General features: G+C 37.4%; 1 long non-coding RNA gene across 1 annotated transcript; it reads left to right on the top strand.

The window, feature by feature from the left end:
* The first annotated feature begins 4,882 nt into the window (after positions 1-4,882).
* LOC144365872 (uncharacterized) lies at positions 4,883-6,397 on the top strand. Its single transcript, XR_013424603.1, has 2 exons — positions 4,883-5,012; positions 5,564-6,397. It is a non-coding gene; the product is annotated as an uncharacterized LOC144365872 (long non-coding RNA).
* Positions 6,398-16,107: the final 9,710 nt, after the last annotated feature.

Here is a 16,107-nt window from a genome sequence, read left to right on the forward strand (position 1 = left end):
ATTACCGATGTTTATGACTCAAGGAGGAGATCAATGAGACAGGAACAGTTCTTGTCCATCAGTCTGTCTCCTGGACGTAAAAGTAAAGGGCAAGAAAAAATTAGAGGGAGAGATGAGGGGAAGGAAGAGAAAGAAGAATGAGATTGCATAAAAAGTAGGGGGAAGAAAAATGTTAGTGGGAAGGGAGAGAGGTGAGGAGGGCTGCTGGGAAAATCTGTAGCTCCCGAGATGACAGAAAGGGGTTAAAGAAGAAGGCAAAATCCCTCTACCTGCTTGCTGCACTCGTCCCTCACTGTTGGAATCTAATAATCACCCATAGTTAAGATGTCTAGCTTAGAGGGAACCTTTGTACAGATTGGAAGAAGATGGCCTCTTTGGGCAGGTGCAGCATCTTGAATAATGGCTCCATAATTTCAAAAGCCTTTCCCTTCAGGTAGAGGCAGAGAGTGGTCTGGATATTCATTATTCCTAATTCCCTGGCTGGGTACTCATGCACTACACAAACTGTGCAACCTTACATGACAACTCTGCCAATAGTCTCATTATCCTAATGTGACTCTTGTATTTTTGGAGAGATAATATCTCCAAGTGATAAAAATCTCAGTTGACACCTGAGTTCTTCCTTCTTGTTAACATTATTTCTCTTCCTACTTTTCCTGCAGTTCCACTGCTGATGTCTTACTTATTCTTATTCTTCTGGAGAAAATATTGTCCTAAGTGCAGTTTTGTTTGGCTTTTCTATTTATGGGGAAATTAGAAGAGATGCCCAGAATCTGATAAAGAAAAGAAGAGTACAACAAAAAATACATGTGTAAATGAACATGAAAAAAAATGGCTCAGAACCACAACCCTCAGTGAGACCAGAGGTCTGCTAAATCGGATAAAAATTTAAACAAAACTAAACCATGTGACATTAGCACAGCACTTTTACTTTCTCAGAGCTTTCCACGACTAATGTGTCAACGAGTCTTGCTCAACCCCTTGCAGACTTTGAAGCAGGGCATGTGGCACCATATCCATTTGAAAGCTGGATAAATGACTGAAGACACAAAAAGGTTTGGTTGTGTAGAGACTGAGAAACCTCTAGCTTTGTGCTGCTTCTTTGAAACTCTTATTTCTTTCCAAAGACATGAAGGTTTTGATTTTCCTTCAAAGAAACTATTTTTCCTTGGACATTGAATAGAATGCTCTTGGAGACTGGTGCAGGATGAGGTGCCCTTGTATTAAAAGAAATGAAATCTCAACTGTGCATTGTCTACTGATGTTTTGTCTGGAAGCTTGGACTTCCTTGCACTACTCGAGTTACTCAGTGACTCTTCTGACACTTTCTTTTTGCTCTTAATTAGTAACTCAAATTTACTTCAGCCCTTAGGAGGAGAAACACAAAGCTCTCTCCCTGTTCTGAAAGCTAGTAGGATTTCTGTATTCTCCTATTTAAAATTGTGTAGCATATGGAATTATAAACATTAAACATTGCTTTCAGAAAGAACTGAAGCTGAGTCTGAGCTTCCTTGGAGCAAAGAGAGAAGTTAATTATTGCATCAAACATCAAAATGGGAGGCATAAAAAGGAAATAATGGTGGATTTTTTTTTTAATGATTTCCCTGTCGAACCCTAGAGCTGTGCATGCTCTGAGAAGTATGTTGGTATTGACCCTGACTTCCAGCCCTCACTCCTCTCAAGGACTCACAAGCCCAGAATTGGGGAAGGAGAGAGAGGAAAAATGGGTTTGGGAGAGGAATCTCTGAAGAAGCATCAATTTTAGAAACTGAAAATTTCTAAAAAGGATTCCAACAAAGACATTCTGTTTTAAGACCATTTCTGTTAATGGGATGTTTGCGAAAGAAGGAGCGCAAAGTGGAAAGTCCTAAAACCATTTCCATTCCTTCAAATGCTCTTGATCAGAAGGTGCATTTGAATTAAAGTCATTTAGTTGTAAATTGTCTGTCAAAAATAGTTAAGTAGAATTTCAGCATGTGCCAATTTATTTCTATACTAGTTTTCCACAATTGCAACTTATGTTGAGGGTAAACATAGATAAGTGGGAGGCAGAGCAGAAGTAGTGGTCTGTCCAAAATTTTTCAGAAAGATAAAGGAGGAGGAAGAGTCGGAGCCTGGGGTTTACCTAAAAATGCACCACATCTTTGTGGAGATGGAGGAAAGGCTTTGTGTATGAAGGGCTGCAGGCAGGTGCTTGTGTTGAAGTTATTATGTCAGGAGGAACTAAAGCCTTCACCTTGGTATTAGGGAGATAACTTATTAATTATCTAAATTAAATGATAGTTATCACTGCAGTTATTCTAGTGACTGTGTGTCTTCGTGAGCCACTCTGCTGTGGAAGAGTCAAAACATCAGAGATGCACTCACCATTTGAATGAGCAGAGTAGGCTCTGAGGGTGGTTCCTGAAGCTGAAGACACAAGTGAACCCCAGGACAGTGAAGATGAGCTGGACCAAAGAGTAGCTCTCCTGAACAGCAAATGGGATCTATTTCTTCAGTTGCTGCAGAGCTCACGGCTGCCCCTTGTGGACAAATGGCTTGTGGTGCTTCTGGAAGAGCTGGAGCGGGAGGCTGGGGAGAGCCTGTGTTTTCTAGGAAGGCCTGGCAGGTGGGTCTAGTTTGCTGGGCACATTTGTCTTCATATTTGTGGGATTCTCATGTTTGTGTGCCTCTGATGTGTTCTTTTAGTGGCATTCAACTAGCTTTGGAGTGGCGGCTCTAATGCACTATAGAGCATTAGACACATAATGCACTATGTGTCTCTATAGCCACAACATTACCATTTTCAGTACCGGGGATTGAACACAGGCTGGGGTGTTGCACATGCTATACCCTACCACTGAGATACATCCCTCGCCTTTAAATATTATTTAGAAATATTTAATAAGTTAAATTAAATTTCAAAATCAATTCACGTTATTACAAGAGTTTAGACATATTTGTCATGAAAGAAAAAGAAAAGCCATTAGCCCCTTAATGTAAAGTTTAAACTACGATAAAGTTCTGAATAAATGTGAAACAAATGGCTTTAAAAGTTTTTTTTTATTACCTACATGCATGAAGGTTTTTGCTGATTTTCACTGAAAAGTCTTGATGAATTTCATATTCACCATAAAATCTAATAAAAATGATAAAAAATGTTCAAATTTCTCAGTGACAATTCTGAGAATATTTTATTTGAAAGTTTTATACAAATTTGATAGTTTTTGTTCATACCTATAATTAAAAAAATGAAAACCAAGCTCCATATGGACATATGGTCATCCCCCAAATGCCTTCTAGATCACTGTATTTTCTTCTGTGTGCCATCACATGAAAGGTGGGGGAAGCAGTTGGCTTGGGGACTAGAAATATGGGGTGGCGGGGAGAAAAGACAGGTTGCCATCTGCAGCAAAACAAAGTCTACACAAAAGCAACTACAGAACAATCAGGAAAGGAGATCCTAAGAATTATTTAGCAAACAGAGGCCGGAAAATATAATTAATTCAATAGTAACTTGTTATTGCTAATTTAAGATGTGTAGAATGCCATTAACATTATTTTCATGTGATTTACTCTCTTTGTTGTTTTATATTAGTGAGCATAAAGATGTTTATAAGTGCTTTCATAGGCATCTCCTGCCAAGTCCATTTTCTCTCCTGTGGTTGGGAGACGGACAAGTAAATACATACAAGTACTTTTGTATCTATGGGCTTATTTACTAATGTGTCCCTTTGTGTGAACTTGAGATCTGAATTTGGATAGGATGGTGAAAATAATTTGCTGATAAGGTTTTAAAGAGTTATTGGCCCAATTGGGATGAAACCAGTGACTCCTGACCTTTGAAGGAAATTGTTTCTTTTCGCCTCGCTGTGCCTATTGTGCTGGTAATTCATTCACACGAGGGGTTTGTAGTTGGACCTCTTTGCTGCTGTACTTCATGGTTCCTACTCCCTCAGGAGCAGGAAAGGAGTGAGAAAAGGAGGCAGAGTCGTGGTAGATAATCAGGCCCATTAGGCTGGTCTCAGGCTCTCTTGCATATACTCCATTCCGTACCACGTCTTGGAAGTATTCAGCACTGAGTCCACAGTTTTCAAGGGTGCCTGCCAACCAGTTGCATCAACCTTTGAAGTTTCCAGACTCTTTCATTCCTGATGTCAGAATCTCAGTAAATCTTCGATTATCTTTTAGAATAGAAATGGCATAATTCCATCTTATAGTTTGGCCCAACTCCAATAACAACATAGGAATGGAAAGCAGCTATTTGTGGTGGAATTTGGGGGTCAGAGGTGATCTACTTGCTTACCCTACACTGGAGATATTCAAGTCTCTTTCTTTCCCATTAGCTTTCCCTGAACTCTGTAAGCTGCCCAGACAGACCCACATTGCCCAGATGACTGGCTTTCTTTTCCAGAAGTATCTTGAGGGGCAAGTTGATAAGCCAGGAACTTCAGGGGAGATGCAGATTGAAGTTCTGTTACAAAAGGACAAGGACTCTATGGCCAAGGGCAGCTTAGAAGCAGGGTTAGCAAGCTTCATTTCCAAAAACTTTATTTCCCAAACTTCCTGTGCTGGGGAAACTCTATTTTTTTTCTTTTTACCCCCATTTTGCAATAGAGCTGACTTGAAGGATTCTGTACAGACCCAATAACAGGTACTGATTGTAGCTTTGAAGGAGACGGTATCTGCAGGGCTCCACATGTGACTCAGGTACCGTCCCAAGGACAGCATATTTCTTCTCACACCTGTCCTCACAGTCCCTCCTGTGATGGCAGGAGATAATTCAGAATTATACTGTCCATTTGATAGTAGCCTCTGGTATTTTCTAAGTCTCCTCATCAGTCTGTTCCAAGGATTGGAGAAGAAATGGGTGAGAAGTCTTTTCAGCATTGCACATTGCAGTAGAATCTTTGCACAGGCTAATTTTGTTTTCTTTTTTGAGACAGGCTCTTACTATGTTGCCCAGGCTGTACCTGAACTTCTCAGCTCAAGTCTTCCTCCTTCCTAGGTCTCCTGAGTTCATGAGACTACAGGTATGGTCAACCCAGTAGGTTGATTTCATTTTAAAAGATGAAATAAAATCTCCAAGTTAGAAACTTCTGCTGATAGAGGATTGTTGAAAAGGCACAGCCACTGACCTAAAAGAACTTCCAATGGCCAAAAATGTTTTTTTGTTTTGAGCAAAAAAAAAAAAATAGAAATAGTAATGGATTATAACTCAGAAGATAGATATACACAAATCCATACTAATATGAATGAAAAATATTTACATAAATAGGGAGAAGGGAGACTTCTTCTTCCTTATGGAAGAATTCCCATCGATGTGAAAGGAATGAAGAAAATAGAACTTCCACAGTAGCAATTGTTGTAGGCAAGATCCACTGTTGGTGCTCACCTTAGTGGGTAGAATTTTGAGGAGAACAAAATATTTGCATGGTCAAGTATTTATTTCAGAAAATGTGTAAAATTATGGATATGTTAATTTGCTTCATCATAGTGTCTATTTTACTATCCATATGTCTTATAACATCATGTTTATACCTTAAATACACATAATGATATTTATTTCTTTACTTATTTACAGTACTGTGGATTGAACCCATGAGCCCTCTGCCACTGAGCTGCATCCCAACTGTTTTATTTTTTTTTAAAATTTTATTTTGAGACAATGTCTCTCTAATTTATAGAGGCTGGCCTTGAATTTGTAATTCTCCTGCCTCAGCCTTCTGAATCTGTGGAATTATAGATTTGTACTACCATGCCTGATCATCATAACATTTATTTAACAAAATTAATCATTTTCCCATCTAGATGTATCCTGTAACATAATATTTATACATTAAATATACACAACAAAATTATAAAAGCACTTCACTATATATATTCACCACCAAGGGAAAAATCATAATTTTACAGGGGGGAAATTTTGTGGACACCATCTTAATGAAGTGACCAGAGTTAACATCACCAGTAATCAAGTGTTTTCCACATCATAACCCCCTGAACGATGCCCTGAGAAGAGCCCAATCCCAATCTAATCATGAAAAAGTATCAGGCAAACCCAAATTGAGAGATGATCTACAAAATGACAGGCTAGTACTCCTTGAAAATGTCAAGCTTATGAAAGACTAGGAAAGACGGGGAGCTGCCACAGAGGGGAGGAGGCACAACCATTAAAGGCAAGGTGGGACTCTTGGTTTGGGTCCCAGAAGACACAAAAGAACTCAGTGGGAAATGGTGAAATTCACACCAAGTCTGTCCTTAATCACTAGTATTGTACGAGCATTAATTTCTATATTTTGAAAATTATACTTTGGTTTTGCAAGACGTTAACCACGGGAGGAGTGGGTGAAGAGTATATATTTTTGTGACTTTTCTGCAAGTCTAAAATTATTTCAAAATAAAAAGTTGAAAATCCTCCATCTAATCTAATTTCTGCTTCCCCTACTCTACTGTTTTGAGTCGTTTTATGGATGCTAATGACCTGTTTATCAAATGACAAGACTGTCCGCAATCAGCTCTACTCCAACCTTGAAACCTTGTTTCCCCACATATCCCCTTTCCTCCTTCAGTGCTGGGCATCAAACCTAGACTTAGTGCAGGCTGGGTAAGCACTCTACCACTGAGCACCAGTCCCAGCCCCAACCTACACTATCCTTTCATGCCTGTGGCCCTTGCCTCGGTGTTCTCACTGCCTAGAATGTTCTCCTGCTTCACTGCCTGGGAAAATCCTATCACATAACCAAGACTCAGTTCATGTTTCCATCTCTGTGATACCTTACTAGATTTCCCCTAACAAAATGATTTGATTCACTTTCTCTAATGCATGTCAGACTCCGTCACATCACATATTCATTCATTCATTAAACAACAAATATTTTTTGAGTATCTGCTTTATAATAGGCACTGTGCTAGGTGTTGGGTATATATTAGTAAATAAAATAATGTAATCCTTCCCTTGAGAAGTTTATATTTAGGAGGCAAAGATAGGAAATAAGCAAGTAAACAAATGAAAAAAAATAAGTATATAACTACAAATTGTGACAAGTATGTAGAATATCATAATCTTAGTTGCACTGATCTATCAATCAGGTGCAGGATTCAGAAGGGGAAAGATGCGGATGAAGGGCAGGGCGCTCACATGGTAGGTAGACAATGGTCGTGTGTGGAGGAGAAGATAAGGAGGGAAGAGGGTGCAGATTTAGAGATCTTGAATCAATGATAATGATAATGGTCAACATTAATCAGCTTGTAGAGTGTGTCAAGTGCCATTGGGAACATTGTGCACATTATGTACATAATATCCTATGGATTTAGTTATTATTGTTATTTTAAAAGGTTTAAAAGTATAAGTGAGGTTAAGTAACCTACCCAGGGTCTCATAGCCACTAAGATTTAGGGGTGCTCTCCAGCTACTGCCACGGGTTGGAAATGGAGGGCACTGGGCTCAGAAAATGACATTCCCAAATATGTGACTTTGTAGTCAACTGAGAACAGTTAAAGAGCCACAAATGTAGAGGAGGGCTTTCTCTGAAGTTCCCTTATCTAACTAAATATTGGATGGACCCTAAGAGGACCACAACTGTTTTCAATCTTCTTCCTGAAATTTCATTAACCAGGGGAGGTTAAACTCACCTCAGATGAGAGGACTGGAAATCAAACACCACACCTCAAGCCCAGAGGAATTTTGTCCCAGGCCATTGTCTTCTCTTCCAGGCTCATTGATCTCCACCCTCCATTATTGTTTGCCCCCCTTTCAAAGTGTCTCCAGTCTCTGGTTCCTTCCCCTCGGAAGAAGCATTTAACCACTGGCCCTTCTTGGAGTTTCATGTTTTATGTGGCTCCTGTGCTCATGTGCATGGTAATAAGTCTGTGTGCCTTTTCTCCTGTTGATCTGTCTGTTGTTGGTTTGCTTCAGCTGACTCAATTATTGAAACTTCAGAGAGAGTTTGAACTTCCCTACAAGGGCAGTGGTAGAATCTAGACTCTGCTGAGCCTCTCTGCGTGGAGCAGAGGGCACTGGAGCTTAATTTGGGTGGGGGAACCTCCCCCTCCATAAGACCAGGGCATTGTCTTCCTTTACTTCAGATTACATTGCTGCTCTGTAGACCCAGGGGCTCATGGTACAGGGTCGGCAAAATGGTTCATAACCCCAACATCTTCTCTTGCTGAATAAGGATATTGCTGATCTGGATCTCAGTGAAATGTGCTTATATAAAGAAGAGCATACATTTTGGTGCATAAAGGCATCTGAGCTGGATCTTGCTATTTCCTAGCTGTGAATCCTTGCAGAGTTACTAAATCTTGCTGAGCCTTTGTTTCCATACCTGCAAAATGGGGATGATAATGATTCTGTTCTCATAGCGTTGCTATATTAAAAGGGATGAGGAGGCAAGATGTTCATATAATAAATGACTTTGAAGTGTTAGCTATTTTGTTATTACTCAGTACCACCAGTTATTGTTATTACTTAAGTATATTTTGTTACACATGTATTAAATAAATCAACACAGGAAAAGAATACTGAAAATTGGAAAGAATTCGAGTAAAACTACAAAAGAATATGCTAATAGAGTTGGAGCCAGTGGGGACACACCCTATTTGCATCTTCTCTTTGTCAAAAGACCTTTCAGCCCATGTTGTATAGATAATGAAAAAGCTCATTATTCTTTTCTCCTCTGGTTTGCAACCTTTCCTTTCAGGAGTTTGACAAAGGGGGGAAAGTGCAAGTTGCCTTATCTAAAATAGTGTAATAATTGGTTGTCTGAGTGGCATTTTGCATTTGATTTTCCCAAGGCGATAGTTGCTGGAGCCATATGGACTGTCTGGTCCCAAGGGCAGCCTCTGGGCCTTCTTACAGGAATATGCATCAATAAGAAAGAAAAAATATTTTAAATGTATCTGAAAAACAGTCAGTGGTTGGCTGTTATTTGCTTGCTTTTTGCATTTGTAAGATGATTTTGTGGACTTTGAGCACCACCCAGTGGCAGTATGTAGCCAATTTTTAAAAAATTATAAATAAAACAAAATTAGTTTGGAGATGGAAGAAAATATCAGAAGTGACTATTATCAGTAGTTTCCTTTTAAATAAAATAGAAAACTTTAGTGCTTCAAAAATGAGAATATGAACATGTCGTAGTAATCAGTATTACTATAACCCTTTCCTTTTCTTCTTCCTTACTTTTTGTTCCTTTGAGTAGTTTTTAAATTGTTGCCACAATTAATTTTAATTGTTTAAAAACAAAGAAACAAACAAAATACTCATAAGTGTTCCTATTTCCTGAGGTTGCTATAGAAATTTTGGTAACTTAAAAATTGGACCAATAGCAATGTAATCTAAATCTGCATGTGCCCACTCCCACTTCATGAGAGAAGGGTAATAGTGTTTTAATGAGGAGAGAGTAGCCTTCTCTGTCCATTGCAGCTGGGGCCTGCTATATCCTTCTTATCTGTTTTGTTCTTTGGGACACTGCCATCTCATCAAGGAAACCAAGTCAGCATTAGTTACAGGACTTCGCATGTTCTTAGCTCATCTCACACTCAAGTCAAGAGGATCCTTTAGATGAGACACACTGCTAATCCAGTTTCAAGTGTAGGTGTCAGGAAGATCAAACACAGGCCCCTCCTTGAACTCCCATCAAATTTCATCTTGTAGGCTTTGGTGCCAGTGTTTTGGGTGACAGCTGAAGCATTGTATCTTGTTCAGTTTTATGTTATTTAGAAATTTAATCATCATTTTAACCATGTCTTACGCTATTATAAACATGTTGAATGGGACAGGGCCCAGTGGAATTCTCTGTTCAATCAGCACTTTCATGAATCAGCAGTTTCAAGAATTTAGCTGGTTTCTGTGAAATTAGGAAAATAACCACAACTATAACTATTTTTTGCTTGTTTGTTTTTTATGGTGCCAGAGCCTTGAACATGCTGAGAAAGTGGTCTACATTGGAGTTACACCCCAGTCTCCATGACTATTTTTGATGATTTTTATATACAGACATTAAGCTAGGCCCTTGACATATTCAAAGATTCACAATATTGTTGCAAAGTAGGCATTGTTATTCTAGTTTTTAAAGATGCAAAAACCATAAAAATGGAAAGATTAAGTGATATGCCTAAGGTCAAGATCAACTTGGAGGTGCTTGAGCTGAAATGGAACACAAATCTGACAGATTTCACAGTTTACACTCTTTTCACTGTTCCCATATTACTTCATTATTTCACTCTTTTGGAGGCATGAACTACTCTCTAGAAAGCAATTTAGGATCAATTGCACTAAGAACAATTGCAAATATTTTGGCACTACATATTTACAATTGTTCCTAAAAATATGCATGGTCACATTTTGGTGGGAACTTAAGTCTGTTTTTTGTCAACAAGACACATGAAATGCTAAGTACCAGCTACTCATTAATGAGTTAAATGTCTTCAAATTAATAAACAAAATGTATGCCTGTCATACAGGAATAGGACTAGTAATAACAGTACATGCTTGCCTCTCTCCTGACCCTAAGGAGGATGTTTTAATGTTCTACTCTTAAGTTTTATGCTTGCTTTAAGTTTCTGTTGGATAGTCTTTTTAGTATGAAAAGGTTTCATTCTATATCTAGCTCACTAAAAGGATTTTAAAAAATTCAAATGCTTTTTTCATGCTTAATGAAATGGTTATATTAATGTTTTTCTTGTAAAATTATATATATATATGATTATATATATATGTATTTATATATAATATATATAACCATATATATATATATATATATGGGAAAAGTCTATAAAACACATAAGTATAGTCTAAAGAACAATATTAAAATGAACACCCTTATATGAACTCATTAACTAGAGAAAGATACTTTTACTGTATATTATAAGTTCCTTAGAAGCTCTTTGTGATTCTTCTTTTTTTCTCTCCAGGAGTAATTATTATTCTCACATTTTTAATTGATTGCTTTTGTTCATGGTTTTACGACTCAGATGTATATCATTAAGAATTTTTAACTTACTTTTACCTATAATTGAATTTGATAAATTAAAATATACAGTATTTATTTTTTTCTGTACTTTTTTTTTTTAAGGTACTGGGGGTTGAACTCAGGGACACTTGGCCACTGAAAAACCAGCCCTATTTTGTATTTTATTTAGAGATAGGGTCTTACTGAGTTGCTTAGCACCTCACTTTTGCTTAGGCTGGATTTGAACCGAGATTTTCTCAGCCTCCTGAGTGCAGGGATTTTACGTATGTGCTATCATGCTTGGCTCTGTATTTGAATTTTATGGCATAACATTGTGAGATAAGTTTATGTCAATGCATTGTAGTCTCTTCACTGCCAAATATTCCAGTTTATGTGTGTGGGCCACCATGTATTTATTCCTCCTCCTGGATATCTGAGGTGTTTTTTCCTTTGAGTGGTTATAAACACTACACTATAGATATTATTGTACACATTTCTTAGAACATATATGCCATTTCTTTTCTGTGGTGGACAGGAAGGTGGTCTGCTCAAATGTTCTTCGGGAGAATCAATTTTGAGCAGCATAGATGATTGACAAACTCTCACTGTTGTACCTTTGGATCAAGCCAGGACAGGTTTCCCATGAGCTGTTCCCAATCAATGACTCAGAAGAAAATGGGTACCAGAACTGGGTCATTTTTGTTCTTGTGGGATTCCTCTCATGAATAACTTTAGCTCAGCCTGGCTAAGATTTTCTATGAATCAGAATTCTATTTGAGGCTCTTTCTGGTCAATTTCCAGTCTTCCAAATTGGGAGTTGGCCTATGAGTTAAGAACTATCATACAGGAAAAGCCCAGGGGAAACCACTGAAATTGCTTCCCTGTCTCACCTTAGCCAGGAGCCAAGATAGTAAGACAAAAACATTATCACTTTTTAGGGTTGGTGCCACCATCAAAGAAAAGATGTAGGAAAGGGAGTTTCTATCTTCTCTGTAATTAATTTGCTTGTATGGATTTTATACGGGTGCAAACTGAAAACAGACAACAACCACATTAGAGATAACCTTGAAAAACCTTCCCAATGTAGTTTTTTATAACAATGAGGGTCTCTTTCCATTTCCATGCAATTCCACTTTTCTCTCTCTTTCCCTCCCATCTTGTGCCTCTGTTTAATGTCAATCTTTTCTTCCTGCTCTTCCTCCCTACTCTATTCTTAGTTGCTCTCATTATATCAAAGAGGTTGTGAGGGGAATTGGAAGAAAAATAAGGAGAGAAATGAATTACAGTAGATGGGATAGAAAGAAAAGATGGGGGGGGGAGGGGGATAGTAGAGGATAGGAAAGGTAGCAGAATACATCAGTCACTAGTATGGCATTATGTAAAAATGTGAATGTGTAACCTATGTGATTCTGCAATCTGTATTTGGGGTAAAAATGGGAGTTCATAACTCACTTGAAACTATTGTTCGAAGTATGATATGTCAAGAGCTTTGTAATGTTGTGAACAACCAATAAAAAAAAAAAAAAAAAAAAAAACCTTCCCAGTGGGTAGAACACTTCTTTGTCTTTTGCACCTTAGATCTTTTATCTGACAGTTTTCATTTTGAATAAAGGAATTTCCTTAATGAGGTAGTACGTTGGTTGGTCTCTTTGTTTTTGTTTGCCTGAAGTGTTTTATCCTGATTCTTAAATTTTCTTCTTTTTTCTCTATCTTCGTTTACTGTTCCCACCCATCATTTCCTTCTCTCTCTGTCCCCTTTCTTCCTTCTTTCCTCTTGGAACCAATGCCACAAAGAAAAACCTACTTACCTGACTCCTTCTGTTCCTGGTTCTTTGCCTTCCTTTCTCTCTTAAGCAGTAAATTTTCTTGTGAGTTTTGAATCCAACTTAAGACAACACAGAATGCACATAAGCCTGTGGTCCCTTTCCCCTCCTGGCTCTGTGCCACACACCAGCCAGTCCTTTCTTTTTCTCACCCTCCTCTCTTTCTCTCACCAGTTGGCAGCAATGTTTCCTATCTTGTAGTCTGGTCCCTGAACAAGGCTCTTTGTGCTGTGCTTAGGGATGATTAGTCACCTAAAAAGCCATCTTTGTGATTGAAGATTAGCCAAAATTTGAACTGTGAGTCAAAATAAAACAAAGCAAAACACAAAGTTTTTTGTTTGGGTTTTGGTTAAAAAAAATGCACGTTCACATTGGCCTTTGGAAATATTGCTCTGGTATTTTTCAAATAAGATCTTTTGCGGAGAAGTGTAGGATTTTTTTAAATATTTATTTTTTTAGTTGTATTTGGACACAATACCTTTATTTATTCATTTTTATGTGGTGCTGAGGATTGAACCCAGGGCCCTGCACTTGCTAGGGCCCTGCACTCTACCACTGAGCCACAATCCTAGCCCACTGAGCCACAACCCCAGCCCTAGAGTTTTAATGTCACTGAAAATGTAGCTCAGGGACTGTTTCTTTAGCCTTCCCATGACTTTTGAACTATCCCAAATTCTTTTATTTAAAAATTCCTTTCCTGCTTAATCAGTCAGCAATAGAAACAGGTTAGAAAGGAAGTTGTGGCAGGCATTTCTTGCATATTATACATAATGATTCTTCAAATATCTCTGTGAAGAAAAGAGAAAACCTTATTATGCTGAGAATAAAACTAAGAAGAAAAAAGACATTCCCCTTCCCCCTGTCTCTCTGTTCAGTGCTTCTAATTTCCAGCATACAACCAGACTAACAAAGCCAGCCTCAGTAGTTCACAAGACTTTTGTTCTGTTGTTTATTTTGGTTTTAAAAAGTTAGAAATTGTAAATAAGCTGATTCCTCCTGAATTTAGTCATGTGAATTTTTCTTTCTCTGCACAATATTTCCATTTAACCCAAGTAGGACAAGAGAGTGGATGCAATATTTCTTACTTGCTGAGCTTGATAAATTTATTGATTTATTTGCATTAATAGAAAACCACAACTTTTTAAAGAAGCTCATGTGAATCCCCCCAAATAGTTACATATTGAGACTTATCAGCAACATTCTTGCATTTCAGAGTAAAAATTTCAGCTCTTGTCAGAGACTTTCAAAGAGGTTCAAAGGCAAGAAGCATTGGAAATGTGCATTAATTAGATCGACTGCTAGCTATTATAGCAAGAAGAAAAATAGAGCCAGCATGAGCAATCATGTCTAGCAAAGCAAGAAGGCTTCCTGCCACTTTCCTTGAGCTCCCTGAAAATTTTAGATAAGATAGATCTGGACATTTCTTTCCAATGGCAGGTCGTTGATAAACAGCCTGGTATCATGAACAGACTGTATTAATTAACTTTCCATTCAATCTCATTTTAGGAAAACTCACTGTGTTCATTTTTATTCATGAAATAATTCTTTTAGAATAATATTTTTTGAATGCAGTGGATGAATTAGATTCTATACAATATGTACACATGCTGTCTTTCCTTTTTAAAAATGACCTGTGTGTCTCAGCACTGATTGCTTTGTGTTAGTATTTCCTTTGTGATGACAGCTTTGCCCAGATTAAACCACATCCTCTTTTTTTTTTTGCTTGTGGTCACCATCAAAATGCTTGTGCAAGATGCCTGGCTAGCAATGTGGTACTTGGTGATGGAAAAAAGAGTCATAGAGAAGTACAACAGGAAAACATTTTAGGTGTCATTGAGTGTTTCTCAAACTGGAATAAAACATTAGCCCTCTTTAAGGGCAAATTTTTATAGATCCTCAGTGTTGACTTAAAGCATTTATTATCTTAATATTTAAGTGTCTGCATGTATAAAAGCATGTCAAATACTGTTTATTAATTTAGTGGGATGTGATATTTTGCTAAAACAAAACGTATAACATTTAATTTATTATAAAATGCAACCAACATTTGGATTTTATATATCATTTGTGAATCTGATTCTTTTGATCTGAACATAGTGAACTATCATCTGAGTCTTTATTACAATTGATATGATTATGCCTTTTTCCTTTTTTTTTTTTTTAATTGAGGATTGAACCCAGGCCTTCATGCATGCTGGGCAGGGACTCTACTACATACCCAACCTTCTTTGTTTGATTTTTGTTTTTTAGTATCAGGATTGAACCCAGGGGTGCTTAACCACTGAGTCACATCACTAGCCCCTTTTAATTTTTTTTTTTTAAATCTTGTGACAGGGTCTTGTTGCGTTGTTTAGGGCCTAAGTTGCTGAGGCTGGCTTTGAACTTGTAATCTTTCTGCTTTAGCCTCCTGAGTTGCTGGGATTTCAAGTGTGTGCCACTTTACCCAGCACCTATGATGTGCCTTTAAAAAATGAATTCATATTAAACTACTAATATATTTAATGGTGTATTCCAATATTGAAGATTAAAATTTTTTTCAGCCAAAAAACTTGTGGATATTGATTGTTATATTTATCCTAATGAACTGTTTCAGTTGATATATATATTATATATATATATATATATATATATATATATATTGCTAGGAAAGTGAATATAAGTCTGTCACAATGTTGTTTTTTTAGTTCAACATGTTCAGTGCAGCTATATGAAACCTGAATTCTAGCACCTCTATTCTTTATTCAAACCACTCTGAAACCTTCAATTCACCTGTGCAGTTTACTATGTAACTTATCTTTGTATAAACTTAATCATTTATCTATTACATTTATAACTATTCTTATTAGCTTGTGACAAGGAGCACTTATTCTGTCTTCCTATGTTGGCTTGAGATAATTAAATGAATAAAACATGTAGAACAATGCCTGGCACATAGTAAGCATTCAATAAATATTACTCTTGTTATACCTTGAAGAGTCTGAAATAGAAATTACCTAAGCATGCAAAAAAGGAGCACTTGCAACCTTAGCAAAAGAGACAGACACAATGCCCCTATTGACAATCTACTTTGGAATGAACTGAAGCACACACTTAACGGATAAATGGATGTTTAAATGGATTTTTCAGCCGAGATGTTTGCTGAAGTTTCTGGCTTGTATTTTTTTACATAATAGTGCCCCCTCCCCCCGTTCCATTCTTCTAAGGTTCTTTGATGACAGTGTTGGCAATCAGTAATTTCTAGTGAACAGAAACTTTGATCCTAAATCAGTCAGTCTGAGGTAGGGGCCAGTTAGGCATGGATTTTTCTTTTTTTAATCCTTTAAGTCAGTCAGGGTTGAGAACTATCATTTTAC

This window comes from Ictidomys tridecemlineatus, chromosome 8, assembly GCF_052094955.1.
Source record: "Ictidomys tridecemlineatus isolate mIctTri1 chromosome 8, mIctTri1.hap1, whole genome shotgun sequence".
Classification (NCBI taxonomy): domain Eukaryota; kingdom Metazoa; phylum Chordata; class Mammalia; order Rodentia; family Sciuridae; genus Ictidomys; species Ictidomys tridecemlineatus.